Source organism: Agelaius phoeniceus, chromosome W, assembly GCF_051311805.1.
Source record: "Agelaius phoeniceus isolate bAgePho1 chromosome W, bAgePho1.hap1, whole genome shotgun sequence".
Lineage (NCBI taxonomy): Eukaryota > Metazoa > Chordata > Aves > Passeriformes > Icteridae > Agelaius > Agelaius phoeniceus.
Genome location: NC_135301.1, coordinates 21,094,251 through 21,120,598, shown reverse-complemented (window position 1 = coordinate 21,120,598; position 26,348 = coordinate 21,094,251). Strand labels below are relative to the sequence as shown.

The window sequence follows — 26,348 nt, the reverse complement described above, 5'->3', positions numbered from 1 at the left end:
GATGGGAACCTGGTGAACATCTGGCATTGGTCTCCTCCTCACAGCAGATGAAGCTGGTGGATTTTTGTTATAAATGATAAAATAGAGAGCCAAACTTATAAGAAAATTTAGCAATGATTTTCTAATTTGTCTGCGAGACCGAATTTTGATCATCAAAAACCACCACAGCCAAAGGCAGCGTCGAGCCCGGGTTCGGCTCTGGGTGAACACAGATCTGACCTCCAAAATGTCAGTCTCCCCCTCAGTTCACAAATGCTGCTTCGTGCGGCAAGTTCTTATACAGTTTATTCTGCCTGAGGCAGAGATGACCGAATGTTCTTTGTGTCTCTTCACATGCAGAACCGGGGCTTTACATGTGCAGAGGTAGACAAAAGTCCAGTCCAGGTGTCTAGATGTTGTCAGAGAACTTCGGGGAAGTCAGTATTCACATGTAACAGGGTGGCACCGTTAATCATCATGGTAGATATAATCTTCGAGGTGAAAATCACTCTTGAGTGGTCCTGGCGACCCAGGGAAGCCAGTGATTATCACCCTGGAAGTTTCCATTCTTACGTTAAAGAACCCGATGCTATCTCAACATCGTCCAGGAACTAGATGAATATGAATAAGACACTGCTCCCGGCTGGGGTGGTCAAAAGACATAGTTTGGATCTTACAATATTTTATACATTAATAGCATGAATTATCTCTATCATATACTACAATTTTGGTGTCCTTTCTCTCATTGGTTCAGCTTTTGCCAAGGTCTGGGGCCGAGCAAAGCAGTTCTCGTGGTCCAGGCTGACCGTCTCCTGTGGATTATCTGATCTTGGACCAAAACCAAGATGAACAGTTCAAGAAAAAACAAAAACCACTGAAGGATTGCTGTCACAGGCCAGGGAAACGGAAAAAAACCTTTCCTAAGCTAACAAAAGACCAGTCTAGCTAAGCAACAAAGTTATGCCGGTCTGCACCACACCCAAGCACTCCTAGGAGTAAGGCTTTGAACAAAGCCTGCACAAGAGCCTCAAGGCTCCTGCCCCTCCCCTGAACCCACCTTAAAACTACAGCAGCCATTTCTGGGCATAGAGCAGATGATAAGGGAATAGAGTATTGTAATATATGTTATGAAAAAATTCATGCTTAAAGAGAGAATGTATTTTATAAGATTGCAAATCCCAAATGATTCTCTGACCACAAGCAGCTCAGAGACAGATGTCTACTTCGGAATGTTGAAATTCCTGAAGGCAGCAGGAGAACAATACCCCCATTTACCCATGAATAGACGTGGCCAGTGGGATGATCGTCATCCTCCAGAGTAATCAAGAGACTCGAGTCATCATCGCTTGACTGATACCATCGATTGAGATGACTTACATCTGAATACGTGACTTCCCCTGACACGATCAACACATGCCACTACTCGGGAAACAGCAATTGTCCAGCCCTGCTCAGTGAAAGAAACTTTCATGCATATGCAGGATCACAAAAGAACTTGGGGCGCCTCTGCCTCAGGTATAAAAAACTGTATAAAATAGCCTCGCTGGAAGCGGCCTTGGTGAACAGAGGGAGATCTGATGCAATAGAGGTCAGATCTAGTTCCACCCAGCGCCGATCCCAGGCTTGACGCTGTCTCTTTGGCTGTGGGTTTTTGAGGACCGTATTTTGGTCACGGAAAATAAAATCTTTCGCAATTTGATAATTTGGCTTTTCGATTGATCATTTATAACAGTATCATCATAAAATCACCCCAAGACAACAAATTAGTGAAATGTGCCAGGAAACCTCTTTTAAATGGCCACAGATCCTTCCTCTGTCTCTTTGGCCAGTCAGAATTCAGTCAGGGTCAAAATCTAAACTATGTTCCTATGAATTGCAGTATGGATGGCCCTGTCAAACACCATCAATTCTCAGAGAAATACATTCAAAGGGAGAAACAGATTTAAATCTATACTTGATTTCTTTAGGAAAGATTCTTGCTGGATTCCATTGGTTTATAACCCAATTGGGACCAGTTGCTTTGGATACACCTGTTCACCCATACCGACCTGGGGCTTTTGTTTATGTAAAGACTTGGAACTCCGATCCCTTGAAGGAAAAATGGAAATGACTTTTCCAAGTCCTCCTGGTAACCTACACTGCATTCAGGATGGAAGGAATTGAAACCTGGGCTCATCACATGTGGGTAAAACCAGCAACCACACAAAAAACACAGTAGAAACAAGACTGACTAACACAGTGGAATTTTTTAATATATAAATATGATTGTTTTAGGTATAGGATATGATTTTCTATTGGATCTAGATGAAGACGATAAATAATTGCCTATTCATAATAATAATAGAAACAATGTTGTTAATCTCTGGGAAGAGAAATGTGGTTTTAAAGTTAGTGCAAGATTTTGGCAGATTACAGAATGTAACTTCTATAAGAGCTTGCTTGCCAACACCAACCTCTGCAGGAAATCCAGTTCTGTGGGGAGCTTTAGTGAAAAATTTGACAAAAATTTGGGAACACATATGGGAAGGAAATAGTATCCATGCCGATTGGACAGGGATGGAAGAACAGATGGAAGAACAATGTTCCTTACAATGGGCACATAAGAACAATACCATTGAGAATTGTAATATCTCGAAACCAGATCTGAAAACAACTTCAAGAAATATCTATCAGCAGACAGATTGCACTAATACCACTTGGGGAAGTGAAATACCAGAAATATGGAATAGCCCTCAGAAAGGACAGTGGGATTATATCCAGCCAGTTGCGTGGTGTCTGGACTGGAAAGGGAGTCCAGGCCTCCCAGAGGACCCCTTACAGGTCCATATAAAACATCCTGATTTAATAAGATCAAGGCAAAAGGATCCAAGGACAAAGGAAAAGTGGAATTGCACTCAAATATACACTTGCACTGGTAGGAATCCTGATGTACAGCAGCTCATGACTTTGGCCCAGGCTTTAAGGTTGGGATGTGTTTGTAGAAATTATTCTACCTTTCTTAATGACACCTGGTCTTATCTAACAATGAGACTTGGAGAAGGATAGACTGTCAGCAGGACAAGGTAAAATCATCAGGACCCACAGTATGGGTAGGAAGTAATGGAATTTGGACCATACATTTGCCCTTAGGAGAATCAAGAGTACAACAGACACGAGGAATATTAATATCATGTCCCTTATGGAAGGAGTCACCATTGGGAACCCAACTATGGGGAAAAGTTAAATGTGATGAAACTTACAAACATTCCAGTATGGCAGCTATAATGGGATAGATTTAAGAATCCATCTTTACTTCTCAAATATCTACCTTTAGGAACAGACCAGCCATACACAATTTGACTCTACAAATGGAAACTTCAGCAAATGCAACTCAATTGGAATTTACTGAAATAAATGAACAATTGCAAGTCATGACTAAAATGACCTTACAAAATAGATTGGCTTAAGACCTATTGCTGTTACATGAACATGGAGTATGTGGTTACCTGAATTTAAACAAGACTTGTGTGCACATTCCAAATGTGACTGCTAAATTGGATGATCAGATAGGATAAAATCAGATGCTGCATCCAGCACAGAATAAAGGGCAGAATTAGAAAGTAACTGGTTAAATAAAATATTTAAAGGACTTGCATTTTCTCTGAGTGGTTGGTTGGCCTCACTTTTGCAAAGTATAATTGTGATCATAGTAATAATTGTGATTATGATACATGCTTTAAGATGCATAAACATTATTGCTAAGGCAATGCACAGAACTTATATGTTAGTAAAAAAGCAAAGTGAGGCATATGAAGGCTTGAAAAGAAGACAAGCTTCACAAGCCTCAAAGGGTGAGGATGTTGCCTGATGAAAAATTGTCTACACCTGGTGAGCTAACACAATGCTTATGCTTCAAAGCCCACTGGCCCAAGGAACTTCACAATGCCCATTGTGTAAGAAGAACTGGAAAGCAACCAGCCCCAGTTTCTGCCAACTTTACCAGTTCACCAAGCAGTCAGCTATATCTTCGGGGTCCCCGACCACTAGGGCCCACCAAAGAGACTCCCAGGACAGAAGAATACATGCAGGGAGGGAAAATATGTTAATGATTTTGGGGAAATGATTACCATATATATGTTTATTCTGGGACAATCGATGAATATGTATATAAAATACAGTATATAAACAGGAAGTTTCCTGTACTCAGTATGCATGGTATTTCAGAGGAGATTTCCCCTCATGCATCCAGATGAATAAAGAATTACTGCTTCTTAATGCTAGATTAGTGGTTTTTTTAGTTTTACCAAATTTTTGGGAACAGTTCCTCCAGACACTTGAAAATAAATAAAACAAATACAGATGACCCAATCAAAGAAAGAATTATAACAGTTAATGGGAACTTTAGGCTGTTGGAGAAAACATGTACCTGGATTTTCTATCATTGCTTGCCCTCTGTATTCACTTTTACAAAAAGGAAAACAGTGAGAATGAAATTCAGAACATGAGGAGGCAGTCAAAATCCTAATACTGCAATTAAAAACACATCAATCACTGGGACCAGTACACCCCCATGATCCTATTATAGCAGAATGGGGTTTTGTGGAGCATGGTATTTCCTGTAACCTGTTTCAAACTGGCCCTGATGGACCAAAGAGACATTTAGTATTTAGTTTGATTGCATTTAAAGAGACAGAATAGAGATACTCTGAATGGGAAAACGGACTTATATCTTTAAGCAGTGAAACAAGCTGAGAAGATACATCAGGAACAGCCCATACAAACCAGAGGACCATTAAATTTTCTGGAATCTGTTTTAAAAGGGGTATGCTCCCCCAGGAGTTACACAAAAATCTAGTCAGGAAATGGTATGCCTATGTAATGACAGTTGCAGAAAGAATGAAATTAACAGAAGGACCTACTAAAGTTTCTAAATTATAAATTACTATAAATGCAGATCCATTGCAACATTACAACAACCTTTAAACCCTCATCAATTTTAGATGCACCTCCCCTTGCTGAGGGGATGCCAACAGAAGATATTTGGTTCACTGTTGCCTCAGCAAAAAGGGTAAATGGTCAATGGCAATACAAGGCTGTTGCACCAAACATCCACGCAAACAAACAAACAGAAGGTGAAGGTAGTACACAAGTAGGAGAGTTAAGAGCAGTTGTTTGAGCAGCTTAGAATGGAGCAAAAATAATCTATGTGGACTCCTGTGCTGTTTGGGCTGGTGCTACCCAGTGGCTCTGCCTATGGGAATCACTAAATGGGGAAGTAAATAGACCTCCCCTTTGGAGATCTTAAGATTGGCAATTATTATTAAATATAACCAGAAAAACATAATTCAGAATAGGATGGTGTCCTGGTTTAGGGTTAAAGCCCATGCCAAGGATAACAAACCAGCCACAAACTTGAATAGAAAGTTGCAGGAATTAACTAAAATCAAGGAAATAAAAATAGAAGACTCCTCAAATCAGGAATGGTACTGATTGGGAGAATGGTTACATCAGAAATTAAGTCATACTGATACAGAAGCACTTTATTTTGTTGCACAAAGCAAAGGTTGGACCCTGCTGGGGGTTTGTTTTGCTTTTGTTTTGTTTTGGTTTTTTTTTCCTGTTCTTTCCTTATCACCTGTGGAATTTCTTCCCACTGAGTTGGTAATGGCAACTGATGGCTAAGTGCTTGAGACAGGGAGAGGGAACTCCTTTCATTTTGAATTTTCCACCACTGCGAGACTCTGTCCCTGCTGCCTTCTCCTACCAAGGACGGTCGGATCTGTGGCTTGAAAAGAAGGGGAATTTCACTACCACCACCACAACCCAGCGGGGAACCTTTCTTCTGCTGCTACGCCCCACATCCCCCTGCCCTGCCAGGACACTCTGCAGGTTCCAGCTATTTACTGCGCCGTTTTGGGACATTCTCGTTCACTGCCCTGGGATTTCTGCTCACTCCTGCCTTTCCAGCCCGCTGCTTCCAAGAGTCCTGCTGAGGGCACCGGGATCGGCTGCAATGGGGGTTTGTGAAGCAAAGCCTCTTTTCCATCCCTTCCCATCTCGGACAAAGCAACCATTACCACGTGTTCCACGAGCCCACGCCGGAGCGCCCTCTGCAGCCATGTGGGGATCACCGCACCAACCCTGTCCACTGGGAGCCTGTCAGCGCCCCCTGCTGGCTGTGACCGTAACTACACCAAAGGGGAAAGTGCCGCAGCCAAAAAGGCTTAGTGGGTTCCGGGTTCTGTTTGTTGTTAATGCCGTAGTTGTTGTTTGTTTGCTTTATTATACATACTAGTAAAGAACTGTTATTCGTATTCCCATATCTTTGCCTAAAAACCCCTTAATTTCAAAATTCTAATAATTCGGAGGGAGGTGGTTTACATTCTCCATTCCAAGGGAAGCTTTTCTGCCTTCCCTAACAAACACCTGTCTTATAAACCAGGACAGCCCCATAACAGGAAAACCTATGAAACTATTCTTACAGAATGCCCTCAGTGTAGATTAAAATTACAATTAGATCACCCTGCTAAAGCACCACCCCTACACATCAGTAAAGGCAAACCTTTATGGTGTACATGGCAAACTGACTACATCGGGCCACTCAGACCCTCTGCAGGATACTGATACATTCTCACAGGTGTGGAAGTAGTCTCGGGCCTACTCATGGCAGCTAAATGCCAAAAGACTGAAAAGGTCAATGGTCAGATGGGACTGCCATCTTGGTTCTCAAGTCTACCTACTCCTGATACCATCTAAAGTGATAATGGCTCACATTTCTCCTATAAGGAGGTACAGCAATGGGCCAAACAGGAAGGAATCCAATGAGTATTTCACACCCCATATTATCCCCAGTCAAATGGAATCATAGAAAGAGCTAATGGCCTATTGAGAAAGAGCCTTAAACCACAAATGAGGGGATGGGATGCTGGAATTCCCAGAATACTTCAGCAACTAAATAATCAGTATGGATCTACAGGGAGCCCTGTGAGCCAAGCATTCTTTGTAAAACCCAAATAAGGTGCTCCACCTTTCATCAAAGGGGAACATCTGACAGCACTACAACCAGGACAACCTGTTATGGTAAAATTACCACAAACTGAAACTGTGCTTATGACCCTGACTAAACCTCATGGCCCACTTGCTTGAGAAGCTACTGACAACAGTGATAAAAAACATAGAATTAGTGCATGGTGGACTTTTCCTTCCTTTAAATGGGGTAACCTGTCTGGGAAAATCCTGCAAAGACTTGTTTTATTTCACTTTTTCAAAAAATAATACTGGGTATGATGCCAGCACATCTCCACTAAAGATCAAATGACTGCTTATTCTTCTCACAGAAGAAATCAGCATCAGAATGAACCAGGCTGAGCACATACATCACCAAGCCAACCCACGGGATAGAGACCCTCAGTTTTCCGATCTGTAATGGTCACTATGGTAACAGTTGTAGCCACACTTGAGCCTGAATGCATTTCAATGACAATTGCTAATGAAGCAAGCCATAATTGTACAAATTTAGGAGCTCCATCTAATGACATGAATTTGGCAGAGGGAAATTTCACTATAATTTGTGAAACACAACCTCCAACCACTGAAGGGGAAATTTACTTACTCAGTTTCCAATATACCTTCTTCGAGAAACAGAACAGATGTTACATGACCAGTGGCTGCTCTGTGAGCATTACATTGAAACAAAATATGGAAAGGGAAGTAGTAGCATGTGAAAGTATAACATATCCACAGCTGTAACTGGGCAAATGTATATTGGCACGACACAAACTAATTTAACTGTCACAGTGCATGCCACTACCTCCCAGGCTCCTGATAAGATTGGCAAAACCTTATCTCCACAAATTTCAAAAATTGAACTCTATGCCATCAAATATTCAGGTCAGCGAATGTTCTTTAAACCTTCATGGTTGTCAGAGACTGAAATGGTTCATGCCTTAAACATTGTAATGAAGGAGTCTTGCCCATTATAGCAAAAAACTGTATAAAGAAGCTACAACCACAGAAGCCACAACCACAGAAGCCCACCCCTGTTAGACTTTGGACCTGATTAGCATAAGAGATTTGATAATCAGGATGCCTTGGCAAGAACAGCTTTGAAGATTGAATCAAGACTATCTGAAGGTTAAATCAGACTGATCGAAAAGAAAATTACATCAACTTCTGCAAGCAAGAGATATTGCAAAATGTATGTTTGTTTATGAGATGATTAACCCAATCATTGTAGTAAAAACTTACTAGCCTTCTTAGAATAGTATAAAAGTATATGTAGTCCACAATAAATTCGGATTCTAACCACCACAACTCAGTCTCCCTGCCTCTCTCCATGGCGGATACACCCCCTCCTTGAAGATGTCTGTCTGGAACTTTGGACTGTGAGTTAAGCGGCCTAGATAAGATAAAGGGGACACTATTGTTCAATCATCTCAGGTCTAGGGAGAAACAAACAAGACTGAGGGAAAGGAATGCATCCACAAGAAAGTCAAAGGCAGCAGAGAATCTTTCCTGGCTGGGTTTGGGGTGGGGGAGACCACAGCCCACAAAGGCCAGGTTTACACAGACTTCCCCCCAATCGAGGGCGGGGGGCAGGAGGTTTCAGGTGTGTGGCATAACCTCAGGTCAGAGGCACTGAACACCCATCCTCCCTTACACAAATCAGCCCAGCTGTGAAACTCCCAACCCCACAGGCCGCATCCACGGGACATTCACATGAAAGGCAGCTGATGGGGTGTCATAATCCATCAAAGAGCCCCCAAAGTGCTCCCAAAACTTATTCCTGAGGCCTTGGACCACAGCATTGCACGTGACGCAAAGTGATGCAACAGATTCAGAGTCTGCTGCAAGAGACTATGTCAAACTGCTCTCCCCCTCCCCCTGCCCCAGGGAAGGTACCTGGGCATTCCCACCTGGCCTGAGCATATATTAATCCATTGTATTCTATGCTTTTTGGGGGACCTTCACCACCAAGACAAGCTGGAGAGGATCAATGGAGCATCACTGGGATCCATGGAGTGGTGATATTTTCTTTAATCTGTCTTTGTCCCCCAGCCTCTTTTCTACTTCTTTCTTTTCCTTTTTTTCTTTTTCTCGCTCTCTCATATTTACTGTTAAATAAAACCCATACTATTGACTTTGGTATATGGTCTCGTTTGCACCTTAATTCAGGCAGAGACATTTCAAATAACTTTTAAACTGGACCGTAACAATGGTCCATCAAACAAGTGGAATTATCAATGCAGATCAATCTCTGCAATCAAACCTGCCTGCTCACTATTCCTGTCTACATCCTATGCAGGGTGGTTGGCATGGTTGCATGGATGCACCTTCACCTCTCCAAAATGAGCAAGGAGAGACGTGACTAATATCCTGGGGACAGGATTAGGAGTATTAAATAGCATGGCTGCTGAAGTCCTAGCAAACAAAATAAACTCAGTAACAAGTGACCTATACCAATTAAAACATCCATTACAATCTTCCTTATTGTCATTAGGATCTAATCAATGGCTCATCAGATATAGTACCTCACTTGGAAAGAACTGATGAAAAGGATCACCAGCTGATAGTGAATGCTCTCAGTGCAGCCCAAACCAATACTTCTTATGCTCTCAACTGCATTCAAGCTCAATTGTGGGTACAATTTACTGTAGCAGCAATTATAAGGGAGGGCTATGAAGGTGCACTGCCCACTGAAATTCATAAGATAATCTGGACCAATACAAAAAAAATTGAAAGAGAATTTTAATCCTGGTGGCATCTAGTTAACGTCACCTATAACCCTACCAACAGTAAAGCCACGGCTTTTGTTTTAACAATATGCAGTGCTTTGGTATATCCTATATACCCAATAGTTGCACTGGGGTTAAATCACCATGGAACTATACTCTATCCAATACAACATAGAATATGGCCCCCCAAAAATGGGAACAAGTGGCAAACTGTCGACATTGATGCATGTGTTGTGCAAGAACAGGGGTTTATTTGTGAAAGTAAAATTAAGGCCCAAGACATTTGTCTTGACACTGAACAAAATGTTTGTCATTTTGAAATACACCGTGATGAAATCCTTGAAACTGTGCTTGTGTACATTGGAAAAGGCTGTGTTTGTATGAGAACTATTTGTGATTCCATACTTATAGACCACACCACTATAGAAATGGGCAATCACTCAAACATGTGTTTGCAATTTTTCCAGAATTAGGGGATGCAACTTCAGCTTTTCAGCTCCTGTCACAACCCATGAATTACTACAAGCTACCTACAGATCTTATGAAGATTTACTTCCCCCCCATTGGAATGAACCTTACACTAGTGAAAAAATTACTGGAGCACGGCAACCCGTGCCAACTGCTGAAACATGTCTGAAACAATGGACACAGAACCCTAATCACTGTTCATCACTGTCATTGCAAGGCGTCCCCGAACTGGTAATAATTAGCATAGACTCCATGATTCACAGAAGGCTGATCAATCTCATTATTATATTATATCATTATTAAGAAACCCATTGCTTTTATAGACAGTTACAATACACCTGGACCTAATTGGTCCTCCAATCCAAACACCATCACCATTGGCTAATTAAGAAACCACCCTTTGGTAAACAAATCTCCCTAACACATTCCACATGTTCACAACAACAGGTGCAGCAAGTTAAGATAAGACTTATTTATCATTCTTTTCTCTGATCTTCTCACAGCCTTTCTCAGGCGATGCCTGGGAAAGTTGTGTGCTGTTCTCTGTAGCCAGAGAGCTGCTGCCACGCATCACGATACAGAAGTGACACGCCACGTCTTGGAAAGAGTGATGAGAGATGGAGAACATCACAAGTGGGACATTTTGTTCGGGTGTTCACCAACCACAACAGGAATTCTAGATCTAATCTTGCACTCTGTTGTAATCTTGCTGATTTTTGGACATATTATGCTCATTGTTGAATATTATCCTATACGTTAGTATGGATACTGGCTAGATAGGTAACACTGTCACACATACCTCCTTGCATTTATAATATTGTTCCATCATGTTCAAAGAAGTAAAAAAAAAAAAAAAAAAAAAAGTACATGACTTGATAGAAAATGTCCCTGAATTTATAATTGGAAGGAAATTAAATCTCTGTTTATAGGCAGAGGCAAGAGGTGACCATACCACCACTTTGCGGGGCAAGAAAACTTGACTTTAGTCACAGGGTAGCTTATGGTGGTGCATCTTCCCCCCCCCTCCCTGCCATGATGTGAGAAATGCTCATTAGGCCTCAGCCTTGATAAACAGGACCTGTGCTCAGCTCCTCTTGAGCTTATCAGAAACACTGTCTGCTCCCAGGAACTAGTGCTGGCTAATAGGCTTCTGGAGTTTTCTTAATGAACAGCTTTGGAAACTTTTTTGCCTGAATAACAACCCAAGTGGAACTATACTTTTGTTCTCACACTTTCAAAGAAAGTTTATGACTTGAAGTGTGGCCAGGATAAAACATTGTCATGACCAAAGCCCATTCTCTTGCAACCCTATAAACAGCAGTCCAAAGTAAGACCTTTTGAGCTCTCCTGGCCTGCAGCAGCAGCTGTAACCAGCAACCTCCCTGAGTGGAACCTCTGAGAGCTAGTTAACTCTTAAGTTAGCTATACTCGGAGGATTGCCGAACAATGATGAATCCTGGGCTGATACAGAATCACAGAACACAGAATCACAGAATGAACTAGGTTGGAAAAGACCTTTGAGATCATCAAGCCCAACCTATGACCTAACACCTCCTCATCAACTAAACTATGTCACTGAGTGCCATCTCCAGTCTTTTTTTGTAACACGTCCAGGGACGGTGACTCCACCACCTCCCCAGGCAGATGATTCCAGTGCCCAATCACTCTTTCAGTGAAGAATTTTTTCCTAACATCTAACCTAAACTTCCCCTGATGCAGCTTTAGACTGTGTCCTCTCATTCTGTCAGTGGTTGCCTGGGAGAAGAGACTGACCCCCACCTGACTACAACCTCCTTTCAGGTAGTTATAGAGAGTGATAAGGCCTCCCTCGACCCTTCTCCCATTGAGAAGTCAGTATTTCACTACCTTTGAGAGGTATTTTTCACAGGTACCTTGTACAGACTCTATATCTGTGTGCATGTAAGTGTGCATATGCTATAGCAAATGTGGGAGAAACACTGCTCTCTGAAATTAAGTACTTTAGATTTGTAAGTTAGGCCTGTAAGTAAGGTACTGTTGCGGTATAGTAAATCCTATATGAATTCTTTAGTAAACTGTTTAACTTAAGTCTAGATAAGTACTGTTAAGTTTAAATGCTGTTAAGTGCTGTTGGACTGTTAGGCTGTATTTCTTTTTATCCTTACCCTTTCTATCCTTTTGTCTCTCTCACACACACCCCTCCACATAGATATTTTTCGGTTTATTTTGGTTTAGATTGATTGACTGAATTTTTTGCTTGTTGCTTTTCCTGGGGGTGCCATAACCATCTAGTAAGTAGCAGAGTGAACCTTGCCAATGAACTTTGTTGTGCTGTCGCTTTTATATTTAATCTGTTTTTACTGATACCTTTGCCGGGGATTCTTTAAGTGATTTTAAAACACTCATTCATGACACCTGGGCCGCTGCATTCAAAGCAGCTTGGTCAACAGGTCAAGGGAGGGGATTCTGCCCCTCTGCTCTGGTGAGACCCTACCTGAGCACTGCATCCAGCTCTGGGGTCCCCATCACAAGAAAAAACATGGACCTGTTGGAGCAAGTCCAGAGGAGGCCACAAAGATGATCAGAGGGCTGGAGCTCCTCTGCTATGAAAACAGACTGAGAGAGTTGGGGCTGTTCAGCCTGGAGAAGAGAAGGCTTTGAGGAGACCTTATATCACCTTCCAGTACCTAAAGGGACTACAAGAGAGCTGGACAGGGACATTTCACAAAGGCCTGTATGTACAGGACAAGGGGAAATGGCTTCAAACTGCCAGAGGGCAGGTTTAGATTAGATATTAGGAAGAAATTCTTTGCTGTGAGGGTGGTGAGGCCCTGGCATGGGTTGCCCAGAGAAGCTGTGGATGCCCCATTCCTGGAAGTGTTCAAGGCCAGGCAGGATAGGGCTTGGAGCAACCTTGTCTAGTGGAAGGTCTTTTTGTCCATAGCAGGGAGTTGGAACTAGATGATGTTTGAAGTTCCTTCAAACCCAAACCTTTTTTAGGACTCTATGAAATTGTGTTGATAAAATTCCATTAATAATTTAATATCAAAGATAATTAATTCTAAGAATTTGAAATTCTAAGTACATTACCCCTATAAAACATTAACAAATAGGGTTTGACCTTTCCTTAAGAGTGGAAATCTACAGTTTTTATATTAACATTTCCTACACTGTTATCACTGTTATTTTCTATCTCTTACCAGGTCTTTCCTTGCCAGTTCCTTTTGACTCAGAAAATTTCTGTATTAAACTCTTAACTGTAGTATTTGTCATATTATCAATAAATTCTTCATGTACCTGTCAAAAAAAAAAAAAAAGACAACACACTCCACAAAAGGAATTTTAAAACCAGTAACTGAAAGAATGTAATTATCTTTAAAATGTGGTTTTCTCTAGAGTTAGGGTTCAAAATACTTGCCTTTAAAATATATTACAGGGCTTCCAAATATTTGCAGGTATTTTACCAAGGAAATCCCTTCTTTGCTTTAGTATTAGAAAAGGTATTTAAGATACAGATGCAAATGAAGAATGAAAGAATACAGCTTGATGATGCATTTAAGATTTACTTCCATTTCTTCTATCTAAACCACTTTTTGTAATCCATAGTTTTCTGAATTTGTCCGCAACATCTCCCACTACAATGTCTCTTAAGCCAGCACCACTTAAGGGTGTAAACTATTACTAAACTATTACCACTGTATTCTCACAATTCCCACCTGCTTGAGTAAAAGCATTACCCTTGTAATGGTTTTTAGTCTGACAAAGGAACAACCACATGGTTAATAAGAAGATTTTCCAGCAAGGCAGTATGTATATGTTTTAGAAATAAATAGCATCTTCCTTGCAACTACCATTCATTAGCAGAAAACCTCCAAGTCAAGGAAAACAATGACTCAAATTAGGTATATACAAATAAACCTACATTTCAGAACATCAAAAATTAAGGACTACTTATAAATATTATTAATTAAACCAACTTGTATCTAGAGAAAAAACACTATAAAAGCTTCTTTCAATATTGTTACTGAAGGTCTTTTGCTCATAAAAACCAAAGCATATAAAAATTGGAAATTTTCAGAATGATATAATTTCAAGTTTTAGTTAAAGAAAAGGACAAGTATCCTGAAATGTGTGAAATGGGTGCTAATTATTATCTAGGGAAAGAATTCAAAATTGTCAATCGATATATTCTTTTTGGTTTACACAAAATGTAACAATTATTCAGCCTTATTCTGTAAAATTTGTGATACTGAACTTATAACTACACCAGGAATCAATAAAAGATTCAGGTTATGTTGAATTTAGATATTAAAAAGATTTGCAACACAATGAACAAAATTAGAGGATGACCTATTTAATAAAAAAATTCAGAGAAGCTTGAATAACAAAAGAAAATACACATATAGAAACATCACAAAAGACCAAATCAGCAATTTAGTAGATGTTTCAATCTCCTTCAAACAGCTCATAAACAAGCTCAATACCTGCATAATGTTAGATATCTGTAGTAAAAAGAACCATATCTGCTTCAAAGTCTTTTGAATGCTGTAGATCATTTTTGTCTATCTCCTACTCATACTGGTTTTAAAATCTACAATAATTTAAAAGATATGATCCTGTAATTACCATTGTGGTGGTTTGACAGGAAATGTGTTTTTTGGGATGCTGTGTTTTTGGCCAATGGATATTCAGGCTTTAATATTGGCATTTAACCTGGCCATTGAGACATGGACACGCCTCTGAGAACACGGGGTTAAAAGCAGGGCTCTCCCCTGGGAGGGTCCTCTTGGGCTTCCGGCGGGAAAGAGTTCGGGTCTCTCCCCCGGCCCAGCTGCTGGCTGGGCAGGGGGAGGGGAAAGCCATGTGGCCGAGAGAGGTAGGCCTGAGCCCCGGGGTGGAAGGGTGGAAGAGAGAAAGAGAGAGAGAGACACCGGGAGGCATCGGGCAGCCCCCCCCTGAGAGACACAGAGAGAGAGAAAGAGCCACTGCCTGAGACTGTAACCTTGAAGCTTGATAAACATGGGCCTGTGCCGGCAGCACGGCTGGGACGGAGAAGAGGGGGGGGTTCAGCCGGCCGCTTGTAGGAGCTTTTAACCCCTTTTTGGAAAATGAGAACTTCACAGAACATTGACCTTTCCTAGAAGATAGAGTGGAAGAGGAAAAAGGAAATGGGCCAGTGTGAGAGAGGTCTGGGCGAGTGAGAGATAGTAGAAGAGTAGAGAAGAATCCTAGTGGGAAGAGATGATGGAGTAGCTTTTGCTGGACTCTTTTTGTATAGCCATGGACAGAACCATGTTCCTTGTGATACAGAGACTGCATTCTAGGGGGAGGCAATGGCCTCAGAGCCAAGAGGGTTCAGTGTTGATGCCCCTCGGCCCCAGGGGGTGAAAAAATATGGGGGGGACAGGTGTCCCAAAGGAGAGATTGTGGGGACAGGTGTCCCAAAGGAGAGACTGTGCCTTTTTTTTGGATCAGGACAGAGCATCCTTAAAAGAGAACCCTAGAAGCAGTTCTGGTCCGTGTTCAGTGGTGAGAGCACTGGACATGAAAAGGAAGAAGTCACGACGGCAGATGTACTCCGGGCAGTGCCACGAGTGACACAGGAACGCATGAGGCTTCGATTGTGTTTCCAGGGGAAGCCCATGGCACAAGAAGGACTCCTCTCCTCTTGATGAACTGAGGATTGAGTGTTTGAAGGGTGGTGCTGGACCGAGAGTTGGTGATTTGAGAAACAAATGTATTGTGTTGGAAATTTGGTGGGGGGAGGAGGAAATGCATTTGTGAAGTTTTCATTTTCCCTGTGTATGTGTGTTCCTTTTTCTTTGTAGTTGTAGTGTAGTTAATAAAGTTTTGTTTTCTTTTTTTCCCTAAGTAGGAGCCTGCTTTGCTTATTCCTGGTCACATCTCACAGCAGAAACCAGGGAGAAGGTATCTTCATGGGGGCACTGGCATTGTGCCAGTGTTAAACCATGACACCATAAACACAGTAAGAAATGTTCCATTTAAGAGTTAAGAAATATATGTAGCATGATCCAAACAAATGATAATTTAAAAATTACCTCTCCTATTTGCAAATGAATTTCTTTTAGACTATTTGACAATGATTCTATAATCTCTTTCATATGAAGAAGGTGTGTTTCTTCAATGTCTTGAAATTTCTGTAAACCAATACAAACAGTTATTCATAATGAAAATAATTACTGAAAAATGAAACCTTACATTTTAAGAAATATAATAAACAGAAAACCATTTTTTTTCAGATTTTGATCACGGTAATGACAATGTTTAAGAAAAGAAGGTGCAGAATTCATAGTTATGAAATAATATACTTTATATTAACCTTTTAGAGGCATTATCCAACTTTTCTATTTACTCTTTAAACCTTCACCTATCTTAATTTTTTTTTAGTCAGACTTATTTCTACCAAAAGAAAATAGGATTGAAGAATGTTAATAAAAAAACAACATAACTTTTTTTCATATCTGAAGGGTTTAGTTTATTTATCTAACTCCAGAAATCTTATTTCTGAATCTGTTTTGCAACTCCTCATCACCCTCTTTTCATGCTCACAATATACAAATGCTTTATATTTCTTCAGTTAAATCAATATCCTTTGCTTCTTTAAGTGCAATTGTTTTGTTTGATCTTTAAACTCACAGTATAAAAGCTTTTCAGTCTGTCTGGAATTCAGGATCACAGAATATTCTGAGTTGGAAAGGACGCACAAGGATTATCAAGTCCTACTCTGAAGTGAATGGCCCATACAGGGATCAAACGTGCAACCTTGGTGTTATTAACACCATGCTCTAACCAACTGAACAAATAAATTTGCCCTCCTGTTCGACCTTACCCAGGCTTTCACCTAACACCCATTTTAAAATAATTTCCAATGCCTCTAATGACCCTTTCCTAGCCAAAGATCAGAACTAAAAAGGTCATCCTTCCCAACAGTAAACCATAATCATCCTGAAATCCATGTTTTACTCTAGCTCTTTCCTAGTTATCTGTGGAGGGATAGAATGTAAGAAAATAGTGCAGAAGGTAGTCTCACACCTGAGGAGTTGCAGCTGTACTAATCACCAAAGAGTAGGAACAGGCCTGCCCTTAATAGGCCACAGCTGTGTCCAATAAGAAGACGAGTGCTACAAAAGAGTGGGTTAGGTGGGTGAGTGATGCTTGCAGGTGAGGTGAGAGTTGGAGTTTGTTGTTTGCTTTGTGAAGAAGGAGGAGTCAGTGCTGCAAGGAAATACCTATGAGAAATCACTGAGCAGGTATGGGACTTCTTCAATAAGATGACAACAGTTATCGTCCTACTTCTGTAACTGTCCAAACTTTAGAGCACCACTTAATCTTCTCTCCGGCTTTTCCAGGGTTTTCTGAAGATCATCTCTTCACATTTCATACCTCCTGCTACTCTTGATTCACAAACAAGTACTACTTCATACAGACAAATCAGATCTCTCTTCTAAGTTCTCAGTCTTTCTTTCTTTTGTCATACTTACATGCCTCTCTCCAGCCATCAATCAAGCAGATAATTTTTTTTTCTCGAGTGTTCATCCTCTGTAGCCTATTCTAGGATGTTATTTCTTTTACTGACTGCTTGATTACATAAGCTATATTATTTTACTTTCAAAGCTATCTATGGCCCATCTCTCTAATATCTACTCTCAACCACTATCAGGGTGTCAACATCTGTACACAATGTGATGTTCCATCCTATTTTCACTACTGTCCTTATTTCGTCTGGGATAAGAGTTCATTTCTTCTCAGTAGCTGGTACAGTGTGGAAACCCAGAGCACTGGGAATATTTCTCTGTCTGCTCTGGGGTGTCCTGACCTCCTGACCCCCAGGGAAGCACTGACTTTGACCCTCATTCATGGAGAAAGTTTCCTAGGCTTCAAGATAGACTAGAATCCACAAAAGTGTGAAATAAATTATAGAGAGTAGTGTAGGTGGATCACTTGGTGAGAAATTTAGGTTTTGGGGTTTTTAGTATGATGTGGCTAGAAGCAAGATGGAGGGCACAGGGTGTCGTCCTGAGTTTCTTCTTCATGTTTCTTCTTCCTTCTTCTTCGTGGGTTTGGGTGGCATTTTGTAATTGAGCAGAAAAGTCTGCATTGAGGGCTCTTTGGGATCAGTTATTTGGTTAAAAGGGAAAATAATCTAGATTTCAGTTCTTAATTGGATAGTTTAGTCTTAAAAGACCTTGTATCAAGAGATTGTTAGCCATGTTGTGCCTTCTAATGAAAAGCTGCCAAAATCATTGTTGTGAGACTGTTTTACTGCTAAGAAAACACCTGAGTCCAAACATGAACTACTGTCTCAAGTGCCTTCAATCCAGACCCAGAGAAACCAACAGTACAGTGCCATGTTTTGGATTCAGTATGAGAATAATGCTGATAATACACTGACATTTTGGTTGTTGCTGAGCAGTGCTTACCCTGAGACAAGGGCTTTTTGGTGTCTCATGCTCTGCCAGTGAGGAGCTGCACAAGAAGCTGGGAGGGAGCGCAGCCAGGACAGCTGACTCGAACTGGCCAAAGGGATATAACAATAATAATATGGTATGGAATATTTTACTTTTTTCAATTATTAAACAGTTCTTATCTCAACATAGGTTTTTTACCTTTTTTCAATTCTCCTCACCATTCCACCAGGGAGAGAGGAGAGAGAGCGAGTAGCTGCATGGTGCTTAGTTGCCAGCTGGAGTTAAACCACAACTACCTAATTTTTACCTAAACTCAAGGTCAACTTTTGAGGTTATGCCAATGCCACTTCCTTCATGTTTGGTTTGAGGTCTCCATAAAACTCTGCAAAATATTCTCCTTTAAACTCTTCTCTATAGTGTATATCAAAACAGCCAGCCATTCAGAGACTTTTTTTTTTTGTCTTTTGCCATCTTGGCCTTGCACAGGAGATAACACAAACAGGTCTGATCAAAGACTAAAGCTGTCTAGGTACTATAATACAATCAGCTATAATAATTACCCAAATTGTTTACTTTCACTTTTGAAAAATCAGGCCATTTTGAAAAGATGTACTGAAACAAATCTGTAATGTTAATGACCCAATAAATGCAAGTCAATTCTTAGCATTTTAAGCTACAATAAAAATGAAAAGTCATCCATATGTTCTTTATTCAACTCATCACACGCAGCATAAGCAAGTATTATTCCTTTTTATAAGTAGGTACATTTTCCTGTAGGTTTTAAAATGTGAAGAATTATTACTAATTTTTGAACTTTATTTATATAAAAACTGCTCAACAGCAGTTATCTAGTCAACTGCACTCAGGTCTAATTAAGACAGGACTTTCAAAGAATAACTTAGCAATTCCAGTTATTTCATTCCAATAACTGACTGCAGTGTGTTTATAAAAAAAGCTTTGAAAAAGGTGCAATAACTGACGAGATGCTTTCATAGCAGGTGCATAGCAATTGTATAATGTAACTCTAATTTTATTCAGAAAAACTTTCAACATGAAGAATTTCTGACAAATCCAATATCTAAAACAGAAAGTGAATTATATTTTCCTATGTCTTTAATCATAAAAATCTTTCCATGTTTATTGCAGAAAAAACTCACATAATCTGTAATTTAATATTAGGAAGATCATGTTTCTAATTTCAACTTTTCAAAAAAATATATCACAAGCCATGTCACTTTGATAATAGCAGGAAATTTGTGGTAGTCTGTTATTTTACAGTTTGTTTTTCTGTAATATTCCTTGTTATAAGCTTGCAATGGTTTGTTCCATGTACCCCATTTGGCTTCCCTGATGGTTCAGTCCTGAGTTGTTTACCCCAAGATTTTCCCACCAAGTGTATGTCAATCCCCCTGTCAGTCTCCTTGTACATCCCTTGTTCCCTTGTCTTACCCTGGTCTGTCAAAGATAGCACACCCTTTTTGCTCTGGAATGTTCCCTGTCCTTCATCCCTTCCTCGAAGTAAGATTGGATTGTAAGGTTTGCTCCTTCCCCTTGTTGGCTTCTATTGGATAGCCCTTACCTTGCACCCCTGCCCTAATGCCTTCCTATTGGTGAAAAGTTGTGTCCTCCCCTTATTCCCTCCCTTCCTTAAAAGCAGTTCTTTTGCCCTCAGTTGATGTCACTTGTCCCTGACTCCCCTGGGGAAATAAACTTCCTTGGAACTCAAACAAGTGATCACTCCCTATTCCTTTGGCTTGGTCCTTCGTACTGTGCTGCTGGGATGCCACCCACGCCACAGCCAACAGCTGCAGGGAGCTGCAAGCCACCTGAGAGAGTCTCCACACAAATCCGGGGGGTGGCCCCTCTTGAGATTGCGACAGTCTTGGGGAGTGAGCGGCCACAGAACATCTCCCTGTGACCACAGCAACGCAGTGTCAGAAATTTAATAAATTAGAAGAAAGGAAAAAATGCAAAATTTATAGAACAGTAGTGGTGGAGTTTAACTATGAAAGGAGGACCGTTAAGTGAGGATGTTGGTACATAATTACCTAGAATATAGCCCAAGCATGTGAAGGTGTTTGCATCCTCAGAAAAAACTTTATCTGTATGGTCTAAAACAGATTTAAGTTAAGTGAACTGGTTTTGTGCTGAAACAGCTGAGAATGCTCAAATACTCATGCTGTTCACTTATTTTGTTTTTAGAATTAGTATATTTAATGTGAGATGTACTGCAAATAAGGATAATCTAGGTTGTGATTGATTGGTACAGGGTGCTAGCGAGGGTCCCTTGCCTATGATTCTGAAATGTGCTGGCTGCACTGGAACACACTTGCAGTTTTACGGAGATGAGATGGACTCCTGAGTGTCGGAATTCAGGACATCCCTCTGGCTGTCCTGGGTGGCCAAGACCCCTGCCAGGGGACTCAGAGACCCTGGCACAAAGCCCAAGATGCTTGTGGTTTTGATTATGACCCATGGAGCAAGTTACCAACCTTAGATGAAGATCTGCAAGCCATGACGGTTTAAGTAGAATGATAGTGAATTTGTCACGGGGTGAAAAAATAGATTTTTGGGGTTTTTAGAATGGGGGTTCAGGGGGCAAGAGGCAAGAATCTGGGTGTGTCCAGCCTTTCTCCTTCTTCTTCTTGGCCTCCATTTTCTGCTGTGATGCTGGCACTTTTAGATTGGTTTAGAGTAGAAGCTCACTGTCTAACATAGGTGATAGGTATTGGAAAGTAATTGTAAATATTGTATACGTAGTTTTTAGTATAAAAACATAACACCGTCCTGGGGGCAGGCAAAGTGCCTTGGACTATCTTGCTGAGTGGACCTTGGTTGGACAGGAGAAAGAATTTTATAGATAAGATACAATAAACAACCTTGAGACCGAGAACTGAAGAGCTCTGACTCCTCCTTTGAGCGCCAGGCTGGGAAAAGAGACTTTCTAATGTTTCTCAGGGTCACTCTGACCAGCTGGAGAACCCGAGACCTGAGATAACAAGCCAACAGGGAAACACCAGAGACTTATCTCAAAGGAATTAAAGGGTGTTCCTCTAGGAAAGTGACACAGCTGACAGCCTAGCTGAGGTGCCTTTACACCAATGCACATGGCATGAACAACAAACAGGAGGAGCTGAAAGCCACCATACTGCTAGAAAGCTATGACCTTGTTACCATTACTGAAACTTGGTGGGATGAATCCTGTGACTGGAGTGATGCTATTGATGGCTCCAGGCTGTTCAGAGGAGGAAGGAGAGGAGGAGGGGTTCCCCTCTACATCAACAGCTGGATTAAGTGTGAAGAGTTGTCTCTGAAGAACAGCCACAAACAGGTTGAAAGCCTGAGGGCAAGAATCAGACCAAAGCAACAAAGAGAACTTAGTGGTTAGTGTCTACAATAGGCTGCCTGACCAAGGGGAGCCTATTGATGAAGCCATCTTGCTCTGGCTGCAGGAGGCATCACGCACACAGGCTCTTGTCCTGCCAGGGGACTTCAACCACCTTGACATCTGCTGGGAAAGTAGCAAGGAGAGCTGTAGGCAATCCAGGAGACTCCTGGAATGCATGGAGGATAACTTCTTGAGCCAGGTAATAGACAACCCTCCCAGAGGGAATGCGATACTGGATCTGATGGTCACCAATGTAAGCGAACTAATTGGGGATGTCACGACTGGAGGCAGCCTGGGCTGCAGTGATCGTGCACTGGTGGAGTTTGCAGTCCTGAGGGACAAGGGTCACATAAGGAGGAAAATTAGATCCCTGACTTCTAGGAAAACAAACTTTCAGTTCTTCAAGGAGATAGTCAATAGGATCCCCTGGGAGACTGCCCTCAGGGATAAGGGAGTGGAACAGCTGGCAGATCTTTAAGGAAGTCTTTCATAGAGAGCTAGAGGTTGTGATCCCCAGGAGCAAGAAATTGGGCAAGGAAGGCAAGAGACCAACATGGCTAAGTAGGGAGCTGCTGGTCAAACTAAAGGGAAAGGAACAAATGCACAGTCAGTGGAAACAAGGACAGGTGACCTGGAAAGAGTATAAAAATGAAGTTGGATTGTGTAGGGATGGGGTTACGAAAACCAAGGCAAAACTGGAACTCAATCTGCCAAGGAACACAAAGAATAGCAAGAAGGACTTCTACAGGTATGTCAACTAGAAAAGGAAAGTCAAAGAAGGCATATCTCCCCCAAAAACCAATGCTGGTGAACTGTCACAGACGTATTTTCTGAAAAATACTTTTGCTAGGATTTTTCTCCTGAGAAGCTGAGAGGCCTCAGAAACGAAATGCAAACAATAATTATCTGCTGCTGTGGAATGCAACAGGTGCATCTTTGATTGGTCTCATGTGGTTGTTTTTAATTAATGGCCAATCACAGTCCAGCTGTCTCTGACTCTGGTCAGTCACAAGATTTTATAATCATTCTTTTCTATTCCTTTCAAGCCTTCTGATGAAATCCTTTCTTCTATTCTATTAGTATAGTTTTAATATATCATTTTCTTTTAATATCATATATATCATAAAGTAATAAATCAGCCTTCTGAAACATGGAGTCAAGATTCTTATCTCTTCCCTCATCCTGGGACCCCTGCGAACACCACTACAGTGAACTGGCACCAAAAGATGAGGAAAAGACGGAGATGCTCAACAACTTTTTTTCTTAGTCTTCGATGGTAACCTCTCTTCCCACACTTCTCAAGTGGATGCATAGCAGGATGGGGACTGGGGAAACCAAGTCCCTACCACTGTAAGTGAAGTTCAGGTTTATGACCACCTGAGGAACCTGAACGTACATAAGTATATGAGACACAATGAGATGCATCCCAGAGTCCTAAGGAAATTGGCTGATGTAGTTGCCAAGTCACTCTCCATGATATCTGAAAAGCCATGGCAGTCAGGTAAAGTCCCAGGTGACTGTAGAAGGGGAAACATTGTACCCATCTTTAAAAAGGGTTGAAAGGAAGATCCTGGGAACTACTGACCCATCAGCGTCACCTCTATGCCTGGGAAGACCATGGAACAGATCCTCCTAGAAGCTCTGCTAAGGCATATGGAGGAAGGGGAGGTGATGCAGGACAGCCAGCACAGTTTCACCAAGGGCAAAACCTGCCACACCAACCTGTGGCCTTCTATGATGGAGCGACTACGTCAGGGAACAAGGGAAGGACTGCAGATGTCATTTATCTGGACTTCTGTCAAACCTTGGACACAGTCCCCCACAACATTATTCTCGCTAAATTGGAGAGGGATGAATTCAAAAGGTAGACTGTTAGACGGATAAGAAAGTGGTTGGATGGTTGCATCCAGAGGGTGAGACATGGGGGTCAGAAATTAACTTAGAGTAGAAATTAATTTCGGATTTAGGAAAGCTGTTTTAGATGAAGTGTGCTGTTTAACTTCCTTAGCCTGTAACTTGCTGTGCTCAGAAAGGCTTGTGAAGATGAACAAAGGAATGCAAGGCCCTAATAAGGACAGTCTTTTACCCCAATCAAGGTGAAAGGAATGTGAACTTCCAAGCTGGAGGGACATAAGAGAGGCTCCTTGGACCCTGAAACCTGTGCAAACCAGCACTAAGGTTGGGCTACAGCCAAGAGACCAAAATGTGCATAGAAGAACGGGGTAAAAAAGTTCATCCCTGAGGAAGACCATTTACTTCCTCCTGTGCAACCACCAGAGAGCTCTGCACAAGCCCAGAAGGACTGATAAGCTAATTTTAATATGAAGCAGGGCTGGACTGGGTTAGGAGATGAATATGCACGGACTTATTGCAAAACTTAATGCATATGCAGCATTTTAGCGGATAAAAGAGGGGTTGAATTCTCGGGAGGTGCACATGCCTTTGCAGAGTGATCCCACATGTGCCTAGCACTGAATAAATGCATACCTACTTTACAACTTTTACGAGTTGTGGAGTTTTTCTATGAATCAAGGGAAGTGGTCAATGGCTCAGAGTCCCAACGGACATCAGTGACAAGTGGTGTCCCTCAGGGGCCCATATTAGGGCTAGGGCTATTCAGTGTCTTCATCAGTGACATAGTGGGACTGAATGCACCCTCATCAAGTTTGCAGATGACACCAAGCTAAGTGGTGCAACTGACACACCTGAAGGACAGGATGCCATCCAGAGGGACCTGGACAAGCTCAAGAACTGGACCTACAGAAACCTCATGAGGTTCTACAAGACCAAGTGCTGCACCTGGGTTGGGGCAACCCCTGGTGTCATGCAGGCTGGGGGATGAATGGATCAAGAGCAGTCCTGCCAAGAAGGACTTGGTGCTGGTGGATGAGAGGCTGGACACAAGATGATAATATGTGCTTGCAGCCTAGAAAGCCAATTGTATCCTGAGCTGCATCAAAAGCATCCTGGTCAGCAGGTCAAGTGAGGGGTTTCTGCCCCTCTGCTCTTCTGAGACCCCACCTGGAGTACTGCATCCAGCTCTGGGAGCCACAGCACAGGCAGGACATGGACCTGTGGGAAGGAGTCCAGAGGAGGCCACCAAGATGATTAGAGGGATGGATCACCTTTCCTATGAGAAAAGGCTGAGGGAGTTGGGTTTGTTCAGCCTGGAGAAGAGAAGGCTTCAGGGTGACCTAATTGTGGCCTTTCAGTACCTGAAGGGAGCCTTCAAGAAAGATGGAGAGAGACTTTTTATAAGAGCACGTAGTGACAGGACAAAGGGGAATGGTTTCAAACTGAGGGACAGTAGGTTTCGATTAGATATTAGGAAAAAATTCTTTACTCTGAGGGTGGTGAGGCACTGGCACAGGTTGCTCAGAGAAGCTGTGGATGCCTCATCCCTGGAAGTGTTCAAGGCCCAGCTGGACAGGGCTCTGAACAACCTGATCTGTGCAAGGTGTTTTTGCTAACGGCGAGGGGTTGGAACTAGATGATCTTTAAGGTCCTTTCCAACCCAGGCCATTCTATGATATTCACAAGTGTTATTTTTGCATCATCTTTAAAGTAGCTCCCCTGCAACCAAACTGTAGATGCAGGTACACCATTATACTTAAAACAGAGTTCACAGCCAGGACTTAGACTGGTAGAATTCCAGTTTTCATTTCCAATATGGATAGCTGTGGAAGGTATTCAGTTTCCATGTGTCCGTTATCATATTAAGTGAAAATTTAAATTATGAGTAAAAGGGTTGTTGAAGTTAATGAACTAAGATTATTTATGCAAGTGTGGTTTGCAGTGAGACATAAATTTATATCATTTCTGTATTGCAAAACAAAACAGCCCAAAAGTATGGCCACATTTTTCCATCTGTAAGATCTGGTACAGTAAAAAGATTTCTTTTCTCTACACCTCAGCCTGTTTTAAATAACTCATGCCTACCTAATAACAGAAATAAAGCTGAACAAAAAGCACCTTCATATTCAGTCCCTGGATACAAAAGAACCTGCTACTTTTTTCATTATTTTGTTGTAGAGAATTATTCAAATTAATTTTAAAGATATTATGAAAAGCCCAGCTAATTTTCTAGCTGAAATACCCTAAATTTTCCTTCACTGACAATAAATTCTATTTCAAATACTCTTCATGTTTATCTCCTGTCAGTTCTAAACAAAAACTCCTGTTCATTACTCACAGCTTTCTTGCTTGTTATAGAAAAGTTTGAAGTGCAATTTTAGCAAGGCCAATCTATTAAAGTAATATTTGGTGGTTTTTATCTTATTGTTTTAGAGAGCAGTGCGTCAACTGCTATAAACACAATCTCTTTCTTGTTAGGTAAGGAATAGATAGCATACAGCATTTTTGAGACTAAATAAAGATTTAAATCAACCTGAC

At 41.4% G+C, this 26,348-nt stretch overlaps 1 pseudogene; it reads right to left on the bottom strand.

Moving 5' to 3' along the window:
* LOC129132401 (F-BAR domain only protein 2-like) overlaps positions 1–26,348 on the bottom strand; it is a 194,243-nt pseudogene that overhangs the window by 135,477 nt on the left and 32,418 nt on the right.